This window comes from Megascapheus bottae, unplaced genomic scaffold, assembly GCF_031878675.1.
Source record: "Megascapheus bottae isolate mThoBot1 unplaced genomic scaffold, mThoBot2.hap1 HAP1_SCAFFOLD_76, whole genome shotgun sequence".
In the NCBI taxonomy this organism is placed as follows: domain Eukaryota; kingdom Metazoa; phylum Chordata; class Mammalia; order Rodentia; family Geomyidae; genus Megascapheus; species Megascapheus bottae.
This window is the reverse complement of record NW_028327824.1, coordinates 721,996-733,813: the sequence shown is the minus strand read 5'-3', so window position 1 is coordinate 733,813 and position 11,818 is coordinate 721,996. Positions and strand designations below refer to the sequence as shown.

At 38.3% G+C, this 11,818-nt stretch overlaps 1 long non-coding RNA gene across 1 annotated transcript; it reads right to left on the bottom strand.

Annotated features, from left to right (window-relative positions):
- Nucleotides 1–270: 270 nt before the first annotated feature.
- Nucleotides 271–2,032, bottom strand: LOC150039137 (uncharacterized). The gene is made up of 3 exons (XR_016534527.1): nucleotides 1,981–2,032; nucleotides 1,071–1,124; nucleotides 271–321 (listed from the first exon to the last, which is right to left on the bottom strand). It is a non-coding gene; the product is annotated as an uncharacterized LOC150039137 (long non-coding RNA).
- Nucleotides 2,033–11,818: the final 9,786 nt, after the last annotated feature.

Genomic DNA, 11,818 nt, shown 5'->3' with positions numbered 1-11,818 from the left:
TCACTGCTGTAACACCAAAGGAACAAATTTAATTCTAGTAGGATCTAATATATCAGCAAGGTGTGGATTGTCTAGGAATTTTGCTTCACTGCTTACTAAAATAGCAAAACACTTTTCTGAGACTCGTTTCTCATTTATTCAACAACCATGGAAAAGGAGTAATTTTACAGAAAAAGCTGCACTGAGAACATTTTGAAAATAATTCCCAGAAACACTCTGATTAACAACCATGTATATTTACATATGTTTATCTACATATACATATCTGACCTTTTTGTCAATTCTTCGGTCCCAACTTCTGTTGGATCTTTTCCATCCGTGCTAGAGGATTAAACGATAGAGTCAAATGCCATGTGAACTCATAGTCTTAGTTTTTTATTCAAATTGGCTACAGTTTACCTAACACAAATAAATTCATAGGAATAGAAATAATACATAACTTAGCAAAATGAACAAAGGTATTTCCATTTTTCCCTGGAAAGGAAAATTAATTTCTTTTGTAAAAGAAAACTTTTATGCATGATTAAAGTCGTTTTCTTTCCTAGTAAACTTAGCACAATGCTATTGATATTATGCAGTTTAATGCTAGTTGGAACTCACTTCAGAGGAACTCAGTGCTTTAGAACTTCTAATTTTCTGCATTCTAAGTCTGCTCTACTCCCTCTGTCCTTTCATTTATTTGGTTGTTTTTTTAACTGCCTCTCACAAATGTACAAGGAACGGTAGCCTAAGAAGAAGGATTCTCATCAGTTCTGATAGTGGGTATCAGAATTCTGGAGAATGAAAAAGATCTGTTGTTCGTTTCATTGAGAAACCACTAAGACCATTCTCACTGTTTCTAACTGTTGGCTCTGTGAAAGTTGCATGCAGGCACTGATATGTAAATAAGGATTTGGTTGCTAGGTTTCACTTCAAAGCAGACCATGATCAAGTGTGTGTTCATTTATGCTATCATTCTCTATTTCAATACACACAAGGATTACATGAGAACTCTCTGAGAAGCTGCCATATTGATTGGGCATTGTACTTACATTGAAATCAGTTTAACTATCAGATGATAGACAACTCACCAAATGTCAATGTTTGAGTCACAAACCGCAGTGGCTGGAAACGTCGTGACATCACTAGAAATGAAATAAAATTAGAAACAGATAATTGAGTTGGACCATGTAGAGGAACTCAAACATGTTTTATACAAGCTGGATACCGAAATCATGGCCTTGCTCATGCTAGGAAAATGTTCTGCCACTTGAGCTACATCTACATCTTGTGTTCCCTCGAGTGATTTTCTCTGGTACTGCAGTACAAAACTGAGAGGCATGTTATTAAATGAAAAGCAGTATTCCATTTTGCCATAGAAATGGAATTGTATCTCTTGGGGATATTAAATATGGACCTCAGAAAATTAAAGGTTTCATCCAAGATGGAAGAATTTTTCTCAGTACATCTACCACAATGCCTAATTCCATCTTGTGTAACTTTCTATGCAAGTCAAAGGAACTCAACCCTGAATTCCCTAATTTTCTGCTTCCTTCATTCCTTCAATAATCTGGGATATCTTTACTGATTTCAACTCTCAGATAGGAACAATGGACAGTAGGCCAGAAGCAGGAATTCCATCAATATAATGGTGGGCTTTTCAGTATCACCATTCTGGAGAATGCAGGGTCAATCCACACTCAATAAGAACTTTAATACTAGGCTCTACACACCATTTCACCACAGGGTTACTTCTGAGTAGGACTGTCACCTCCGTTGGCTAATAGAAAGCAACATACAAGCACTGACATTATGAAAAATTTGGTTGCTTCCTAGACTACAGAGCAGCCAATCCACCAGTGTTTTTTGACCAACTCAATCATCCTCTATTTGTGTCAATATTCAAAATGACTTCATAAAGATATTCCTAGGTTGTCTGTATAATCTGTATTGTCCTCAGACTCCAAAACGGTTGTACACTGAGATGTCAAATCAACTCACCAAACATTTGCGCTCGGTTCAGATATGAGGACCTCTAATGTGTGGTGCTCACTATAACAAAATACAAAACATAGAGACAATTAAGTGGGACACTGGGAGAAGAAACAATGCATTCCCCTAAAAGGTTGGGGGTTTAAACTATGGTTTGTGCTAGATATGCATTTGAGTTGTGTATCTAACTGTTCTATAGCTTCAATTCCTGTCTCTGAAACTGCAGCTTAAAGTTTGGGCCCAGTGCTGAATGAAGCTTCTGAGGACAGAAGATTGCTTTTGTCAATCATCCTTTGCTGGCTGTGCTCTCAGGATGATCTGGCATGGGTAGATGAACCACTGTCAGACCTCTGTGATCTACTGGATCATGTACTGAGAGAACTGAAGACAGATGACAAAAACAAAGTCACTAAGGAAAAGAATGTGTCTGAAAGGCTAATTAGGTTCAGCAGCAAAATGCTGATGAGGGAATGTACAGATCAAGAGTGGAAGCAACACCCTGGCACAAGAACAAAAGGAGCACAAGGCCAAATACCACAGCAACTGCACAGGAACACACACACACACACACACACACACACACACACACAATTGGTAATTTCCTTGATGAAGAATGTGATCTTGTGAGAAAACCCAGCAACTGTTCATTTCAACAATTACAATCATGTCTTGATGCCAAGATTTTAAGGCTTTACCCAAATAAATGACGTCTGTGCACTATTCATGGAGTCAGAAACCTTCGATTCACATTTATGAAAAAGGTTGCATTAACTGTACAGAAGAGCGTGGCATCTGCCAAATAGGATAGAAATCTAAAGGAGGAGTGGATGGGCCAAACAATTGTCCAAACCAAAGGGAGACTTTGTGGAGACATTCCCTTCTACTGTCTCGAAGAAGAGACAAATGTTCACAGCCACTTTCAGACCTATAATCCCCAGTCGTAGGAGGTAAATTGTTAGTGCACAAGTTCTTCCTTTGTGATCCTTTGTTACTGCAGTCCTAGAAAATGTGTACAAACCCTTCAATCTGTGTCTCATGCCCAGGTGGTCTGATCAGAGTTTTCTAAGAGTTCCCTTCACTGCTCACAAGGACCGGGAGAATTCACTTTCTCCTGGAGTCTGAGTCCTCCACCCAACTTTCAGAAGGATGGAATGGCACAGACAAAATCGCACTGCGTGACACTCCAATAGTTTTCCACATTCTATGTGCTCAGTCTCTGAATATCATTGTACACATGTATATCCATATTCTGGTATCTGTCCTTTTATGCTAACCTCTCTAGATATACGTGTGATCTGCTTTGAATCATTAAATTTTACACAGTAAAACACTGTGGAAATTCCTAAAACTATTTTTCACCCAAATTTGGTAAAATTCATCAAAAACAATCACAAAATATACTATTTTTGGAAGGGGAATTTCCTAGAAATGAGGTTCTTGGTCCAAAGAAATGTTGACCTCTGATAAAGAAATCTTTTATAAAATGATTGACAAAGAATTCTTTCCTTATGGACATATATTGTGGATTTGTGTCTTTCCTTATTTTCCATTTCACTTGCTATGCAGGAAATCAAGCTGATATACCATCTACACTGCTGCTTCCATGACTCCCTCAGTTCCCACTTGCTGGTGCTACTGTTGGCTGTCTTTCTAGCCTCCTTGATTGATAGAAAGATCTGTAGGCTCCCATCCAATGTGATAGTATGCCTTTCAAGGTAACAGAGGAGTGGAGTATGAAGAAGTGATTCAGGTTCCATTAGTGGTTTTTTTTATGTGAAATCTGTTTCCAGTACATTCAATTGGTGTGAGTTTTATACATGAACTGTGACCATCTTCATTTCCCTTTATAGATCCTACTACTTGACTTTCAAAGAAAACAGGAACAATTGTCTTTTGACCTTTTCTATTCTTATTTATGTCAAAACTTAAAACAAGGATGTACTGATACTGATCGACTGTCATATATATTGTCTACAGTTACAACACTTTACATTGTTTATCACTCAGTTGACAAGTACATGGACTCACCATATGTTGAGGGCCGACCAGGACCGGGATACATTTCCCCTCTGGGTGTCAGATTCCACACTGTGAAGAAATTAAACACATACACAAAAATTGAGCCAGAACAGTACAGAAAAATATCTACATTGCTGGGTATTGAAACCATGGCCTTCTCCAGCCAAGCATGGGATCTGATATTAGAGCTCCACCTCCACCTCTGCTATCCCTGCCAGGCCTCTCTGCAGTACTGAGGTTTGACTTCAGAACCTTGGGTTAGATGAAGCTGCATAGGAGTGATTCGAGTTTTGGCAATGCTGCCTCATCATTTGAACCTCTGTTTTCTCTTAGCATGGCCAGGAATGGACTGGTGAACCACTGGCTCAACTCAATAATAACATTTCCTAGAAGATCTGATGATACCAAGTGGAAGGCACTCAGAGCAGAAATGGCTTTGAATGGCTATTTCCAATCCTGCAGCAAAACATTGGACTACAAATATGAAATTTGAGTGATAATGCATTATATTAGAGCACAAGAGCAGAGGGGCATGTCATAATACCAGTGCATAATCATATGAATACACATAAACACACATATCACACACACACACACACACACACACACACACACAAACACATAGGTTACACAGTCCATAATTTCTTTGGTTGAGTATGTGATTTCTTTGGAACACCCAGTCACTCTTCACTTCAGCAATTAAAATCATGTCTTGATCCCAAGACTTTAATGATTCGCCCAAAATAATTGATGTCTATACTCTATGCATCAACTCATAAACCCTGGATTCATATTTGTCAAAAAATTAGCATTGGGATGGGAGTTTGGCCTAGTGGTGGAGTGCTTGCCTAGAATGCATGAAGATCTGGCTTCAATTCCTCAGTACCACACACATAGAAAAAAAAGCCAGAAATGGTGCTGAGGCTCAAGTGGTAGAGCTCTAGACTTGAGAAAATCCAAGGACAGTATTCAGGCCCTGACCTCAAGCCCAGGACTGGACAAAAAAAATGTTAGTACTTACTGTACAGAAAGAATGGCATGTGCCAAGTAGGTCAGAAAACTAGAGGATGAATCCATGGGCAAGAAAACTATCACAACAAAATGGGACTTTGTGCTTCAATTATTTTCTTCATCCTTGAGTCAGAGCCAAGTGTTCATGGGCCCTTGGAGAACTGAATCCCCTCAGTGCTCTCAAATACATTGTTAGTGCAGAAGCTACTTCATTGTGATTTGTCACTGAGCTCTAGAAAACATACACAATCCCTTGGAATAAAGTCTCATGGAGGTGATCTGATTATAGATTTTTCTAAGAGTTCTCTTTATGGCTCACTAGAACAACAGGAACTCCATTCTCCTCATTCATCTTAGTCATTCACCCAACTCATGAAAGGATGGAATGGCACAGATAAAAGTGCACTACTGTGACATTCAAAATACTGCCCACAAACTTGATGCATACTTTCTGTACAACTTTATACACATACCTATCTATATTCCAGTAACTGACCCTCATGGCTGACTTCTCTAGACATACATTTCCTTCCCCTTATGATCACTACTTTATCTTTAAATTATACACAGTCAAATACTATGTTAATTCTCACACCTACTATTTTCCCAAAGTATCTATAATTCATCAAAAACTATCTATATATTGTATATGCAAGAGAGTACTTCCTGAATTTTCCTGGAAAATAATGCTTCTTACTGTAATAAATGTTCACCTCTGCCAAACAAAGTGTTTATGCAACATTGGCCAAGAGATCTTGCCTTATGAATCTACACAGTGTTGACTGTGGCTTTGTGGCTTCCCTTATTTTCCATTTCACTTGCTATGTAGGAAATCAAAATGACATATCCTCTCCATTTCTGCTTCCGTAGCTCCTCTGTTCCCTACTTGGCTGCAGTATTGGTGGCTGTCTGTCCTACCTCTCTGATTGATAAAAGGGTCTGCAGGACCTCTATCTGATGTGATGCTGAGTCTTTCAAGGTAACATAAGTGTGGGGTATAAAGAACTGATTCAGGCTCCATTAGCTACTTTGTATGTGAAATCTGATTCCATTCCATTCAATTAGTGTGAGTTTCATATATTCACTGTGACCATCTTCATTTATCTTCGTAGATCCGGCAACTTGACTTCCAAAGAGAATAGGAACAGTTGTTTATTGGTGTGTTCCATTGTGGCCTGTTTATTTTCAAAACTGAAAACAAGGTTGTACTGACACTGTGTGCCTGCCATGGGTATTGTCTATGGTTACAACACTGCATATTGGTTAGCACTGTGATGAGAAGTACACGGGGGACTCGCCAGATGTTCAGGGTCAGCCAGGACTGTGACAACTTTCCCCTCTGGGTGTAAGTGTTCACACTGTGAAGAAAGTAAACACCTACGCAAAAATTGAGTCTAAACAGTAAAGAAAACTATCATTTTCTATCTACAATGCTGGGTATTGAAACCATGGACTTCTCCATGCCAAGCATGGGATCTGCTACAGGAGCCACCCCTCCACCTCTGCTATCCCTACCAGGCCTCTTTGCAGTACTGAGATTTGACTTCCGAATCCTGTACTAGATGAAGCTGCAGGGGATGAGACTAGCATTTGGCAACGCAGTCTCATCACATGAACCACTGTTGTGCCCTCAGCATGGCCAGGAATGGATTGGTGAACCACTGCTCAACTCAATAATGACATTTACTGAGAGGACTGATGATGATAAATGGAAGGAAATCAGAGTAGAAATGGCTTTGAAAGGACATTTCCAATTCAAAATATTGGCAACAAAATATTGGACTGGAAAGGAAAAGTGAAAAGAAAATATCAGACTTAAGCACAAGAGCAGAGGGGCAGATGTCATAACACCAGAGTACCAGCACACAAACACACATATAAACACACACTCTCTCTCACTCTCTCTCTCTCTCTCTCTCTCTCTCTCTCTCTCTCTCTCTCTCTCTCTCTCTCTCTCTCTCTCTCACACACACACACACACACACACACACACTTCCTAATTTCTTTGAGAATATGATTTCTTTGGAACACCCAGTCACTGTTCATTTCCACAATTAAAATCATTCTTGATGCCTAGACTTCAATGCTTTACCCAAGGTTATTGATATCTACACACTAATCATTGAGTCATAACCCTTGGATTTAGATTTTGAAAAAGTATTCACTGTACCGAAAGAATGTGGTATTTGTACACAATGGAATTCTATGCTGCTGTCAGAAAGAATGACATTGCCCCATTTGTTAGGAAATGGAAAGACTTAGAAAAAATCATATTAACTAAAGTAAGCCAGACTCAAAGGACCTTAGGCTCAGTGGTTTCCCTCATTTGTCATAATCAGTGGAAACCTTGGGCTGTCCTAGCAGAGATTTGCAATAGGGCAAAACCTTGATACAAAAGGCCATATAGTAGGACGCTAAATGAAAGGATCTCCAGGATATAGAAACATAAGCCATATAATGAATGATTGTTGTTCTTAAGGTACTATGTTATCTCTTATCTCTTTTGCTGTCCCTTGGTTATCTCACATTGTTACAGTATCTCACTTTGTTACCTGATATATCGGTTATATTTCTTTTTGGTTATTTGAAATTGGATAGGGAAGGGGGGAAACAAATGAGGGGTGGGGGTGGGGGGGAGGGAAATGGGGACCAAGACATATGAAAGGTTATCAATGTATATGAAGTGATGCACCATCTATCTGGCAAATATCATGTAACCCTTCTATTAATTACAATAAAAAATATATGAAAAAATAAGAATGGCATGTGCCAAGTAGGGCAGCAATCTAGAGGAGGAATCATGGACCTGACAATTGTCCACAACCAGGAAAACAGGGGAAAGGGATCTACAAGGAACTTCCTTTTCCTCAGCCCTGAGTAGGGGCCAAGTAGCTGTGGGCCCTTTGATTTGAGCCCTATATCCCCCAGTGTTGTGATGTAAATTGTTACTGCGGAAGCTACTTTTTCTGTGATCATTTGTCATTGCAGTCTACAAAATGTGTACAGCCCCTCAGAATGGGGTCTTATAAACAAGCTATCCTATCAGAATTTTCTAAAAGTTCTCTTTACTGTTCACTGCAATATCAAGAACCCCATCTCCTCACTGGTGTCTCAATCATTCACCCAATTTTAAAAGGACAGTATGGCGCAGATAGAGCTGCACAGCTGTGACATTCAAAATAGTTTCCATAATGCAGGGGTCAAGTGACTAAAGTCCTAGCTACTCAGGAGGTTGAAATCTGAGGATCATATTTCAAAGCCAGCCTTGCCACTGTAATTTCCAATGAGACTGGAATCTCCAGTTAGCCACCAGAAACTCAGAAGTAGTGCTATGGCTCAAGTGGTATAGCCCCTGCTTTGTGCTGAAGAGCTCAGGGTCAATAGCACACAGGCCCAGAGTTCAAGTCCCCATCCTACAAAACAAAATCAAAGAAAATAATTGGTCCTACATACTTATTTAGTCTCTGTATATCTTCATACATATGCCTATCTATGTTCATTATTTGACCTATCATAGCTGACCTCTCTAGATAGAGATGGGATCGCTTTGAATCATTAAATTAAGCACAGTCAAATACTATGTAAAATCCTATATATACTTTTTAATTTTTGCTAATTCTGGAGCCTGAACTCAGGGCCTGGGCACTGTCCTTGAGCTTTCTCAAGGCTAGCGCTCTATCACTTGAAACACAGCAACATTTCCAACTTTTCCTGTGTATGTGTTACCAAGAAATAGAACCGAGGGCTTCCTGTATGCTAAGCAAACACTCTACCACTAGGCCATACACCTGGCCCTTCCTATATGTACTTTTTCACACAAATTAGCTGCAATTCATTGAAGACTAACTATACATAATATATATATATATATATATATATATATTCAAGAGGGTATTTCTTGTGTTTTCCTAAAAAAGAGACTTTGGGATCTAACTAAATGTTCATCTCTAAAAAACAAAGCTTTTAGACAAGACTGATGAAGAATTCTTTCTTTGTGAACCTACACCAATGTTTTCTGTGGTTTTGTTGTTTCCTAGATTTTCTTCCCCTTGCTATGTAGAAGCTGAATCTGATATATCACTCAGATTCTGCTTCCAGGTCTCCTCTTTTCCCTTTCGCTCGTTATGTAGAAACTCCAGCTGATATGGCTTTTAAATTTTGTATCCGTGTTCACTGTTTTCCACTTCACGCATTATAAAAAAAATTCCAGCTGATATATCATCTAAATGTTTGATTCTGTTTCCCCTTTACTCCTTGCTTCCACCAATACTAGCTTTCTTTCCTGCCTGTCTTATGGGGAAAAAGATCTGCACAGCGGAAGCAAGATTCCTATCCATCATAATGGTGGATATTTCAGGTGAAATAGTCCTGGCTTTTGACACATTTATCCTGATTCCTTTAGCTACTTCATATCTGAATTCCTCCTCACTTCAAACTAGTCATTGTGACTTGAGTGCCTGACCTATGATACTCTTTTGGCTCCTCATACTTAACTTTAGAACAGCCTATGAGAAAGTTTCTTTTGACATCTTTCCTTTGGTATTTATTTTCAAAACAGATAATAGTTACATGATATGGTTGGACAGTAATATCAACTTTGTCGTGGTACCATACTTCAAAATGATTTTACTTTCAGATGACAGGTAAATCCACTCACCAATTGCTCATGCTGGATCAACAGCTGCTGCCAGAGCCCAGATTACATGGACTCAGGCATGCCTATCACAGCATCCTCCTCACATTATCCAACAAGCCCTCCCTCAAAAAACTCATTCTTTTTACTTTAATCCCTATGGAAAGGATGGGAAGAAAGTCCAATGGCATAGAGAGCAAACCCTATGATAGACAGACTGCTCTTGCTCAGACCCTTACCTTGTAGAGAAAACTCTACTCATATAGTTGCTCCTATGGCAACCCCAAACAGAATGCACTGGTCATCTTAACATCACTGCAGAATGAGGAATGAAATGTTCGAGAATTAAAGGCATACCAGTTCTCCTTAAAGACAGTGGACTGAAATTGGAAAGGACATAAGACCAAAGTCGAACACTACAGTAAAATAGTTTCAACACATAAAATTCCTCACCTTTTCTTTTGCCTCTGTATTTAATGTGGAGAATTTTTCTGTTAACCCAAACTTGAAAAATGATTTCTGAAATAAGAGTCTGGGAGTTTGGCCTAGTGGTAGAGCATTTGCCTAGCATGCATGAAGACCTGGATTTGATTACTTGGTTCATACTAGAAAAAATCCAGAATTGGGATGTTACAAAACCATTTATTAGCTCAAAATTCAGCCAAAAATTAGATGTGTTTTTAATTTGGCAAAACTAGTGGAGCTTGTTCCCATGGAATATGCTGGCATACCAGAATGCATAAAACAAGTTGATCAAGAACTAAATGGAAAACAAGATGAACTGAAGAGTGAACAGTAAGTTTGGCCTCTCGTCCAGACAGAAGTGAAGAATGTGCTGATGAAGCAGTGCCCTTTTTACTTTTATTTTTATGTAAAATGTTACAAAATTGACTTTTCTTAATGGACTTCTGTATTAGGAACTGTTCACTGCTGTATTGGTTTGCAGATATTTACCAAAATGCTTCCATATCACTTAGTTGAACTAAGGACTTTGAACTAGTCACATAAGGTGTGCTATAAAGTTTTTGTGGAATTCTGTTTGGCAATACTGTAAATTACATTATGTTTCCAAGTCATAGAACACCATTACATTGCTGTTTGGGATGACACATTTAATAGAAACATGAAAAATTTGTTTTGCATTGAAATAAATTTTATTTTTGCCTCCAAACCCAGTTTAATTACATAGAATAATCCTATTATGAGTAGCATACTATATGTCATATACTACACATAGATTTACTTAGTAAACTTAATATCCAATATATTTGAAGGCCATACTTCAGAGCCCTTCATATGAGGTCTTTTTTCAAGAGTGGCCTAGATTAGTAAAATTAAACCAGAAGTGAGCTAAGCTTTTAAGATTCATTCTCTCTCCTATACTGAACACATTATATCTATGGTTCTTTGTTTTTTAGAAATTTTTGTATAAACTTTCTTTTACAAAGGGATTCTTTTTTAAAAAATTTATTCCTGCTAAGTCAAATCCAGTTATAAGAGATATTGAAGCATTCCAGGGGTTCCCCAGTAGCCTCTTATCTTTGATCCAAGATGTCCATTCTGTATTAATGTCACTACAGTGAGTTAAACCAAAGACTTTTACTTAGGCATTCCTTCTGAATTCAACACATCAGAATTATGGATAAAAAATCATGTTGGGTTTCATTGTAATTGCATACGGTATATGGAGGACATCTCAAACTGTCACTCATCTATATGTCTTCATCATCTTAAAATGGACTGAGCTTTTGGGAGGTGGTTTTCTACTACATTTAGGACTTGGCTCTTCAAAGAGTTTCAAAAATACAAAAAATAATTTCAAAAAAAAGAAAAAGCCAGGAGTGGTACTGTGGTTTAAGTGGTAGAGCTCTAGCCTTTAGAAAGTCCAAAGACAGTGCTCAAGCCCTGAGCTCAATCCCAGGACTGGCAAAAAAGAGATTTCTAAAATAAAAAGCTTTACTAAACTCTTACAAACTCTAATTAAAAATAAGTGTTAATACTAGTTCCAATTCCCTACTGAGAATAGGTAAAAGGAAAATTGCCCACCTAGTGAAGAGAACCAGGGTATTTCATTAATACAAAGAATATCTGGAAAGAATACTAAAATATTATACTGCATCAAATGAAAAGGAAAGCACAACACAAAGGGAGGAAAGTCTTGAGCTGATAGAAATTTGCTCTTCC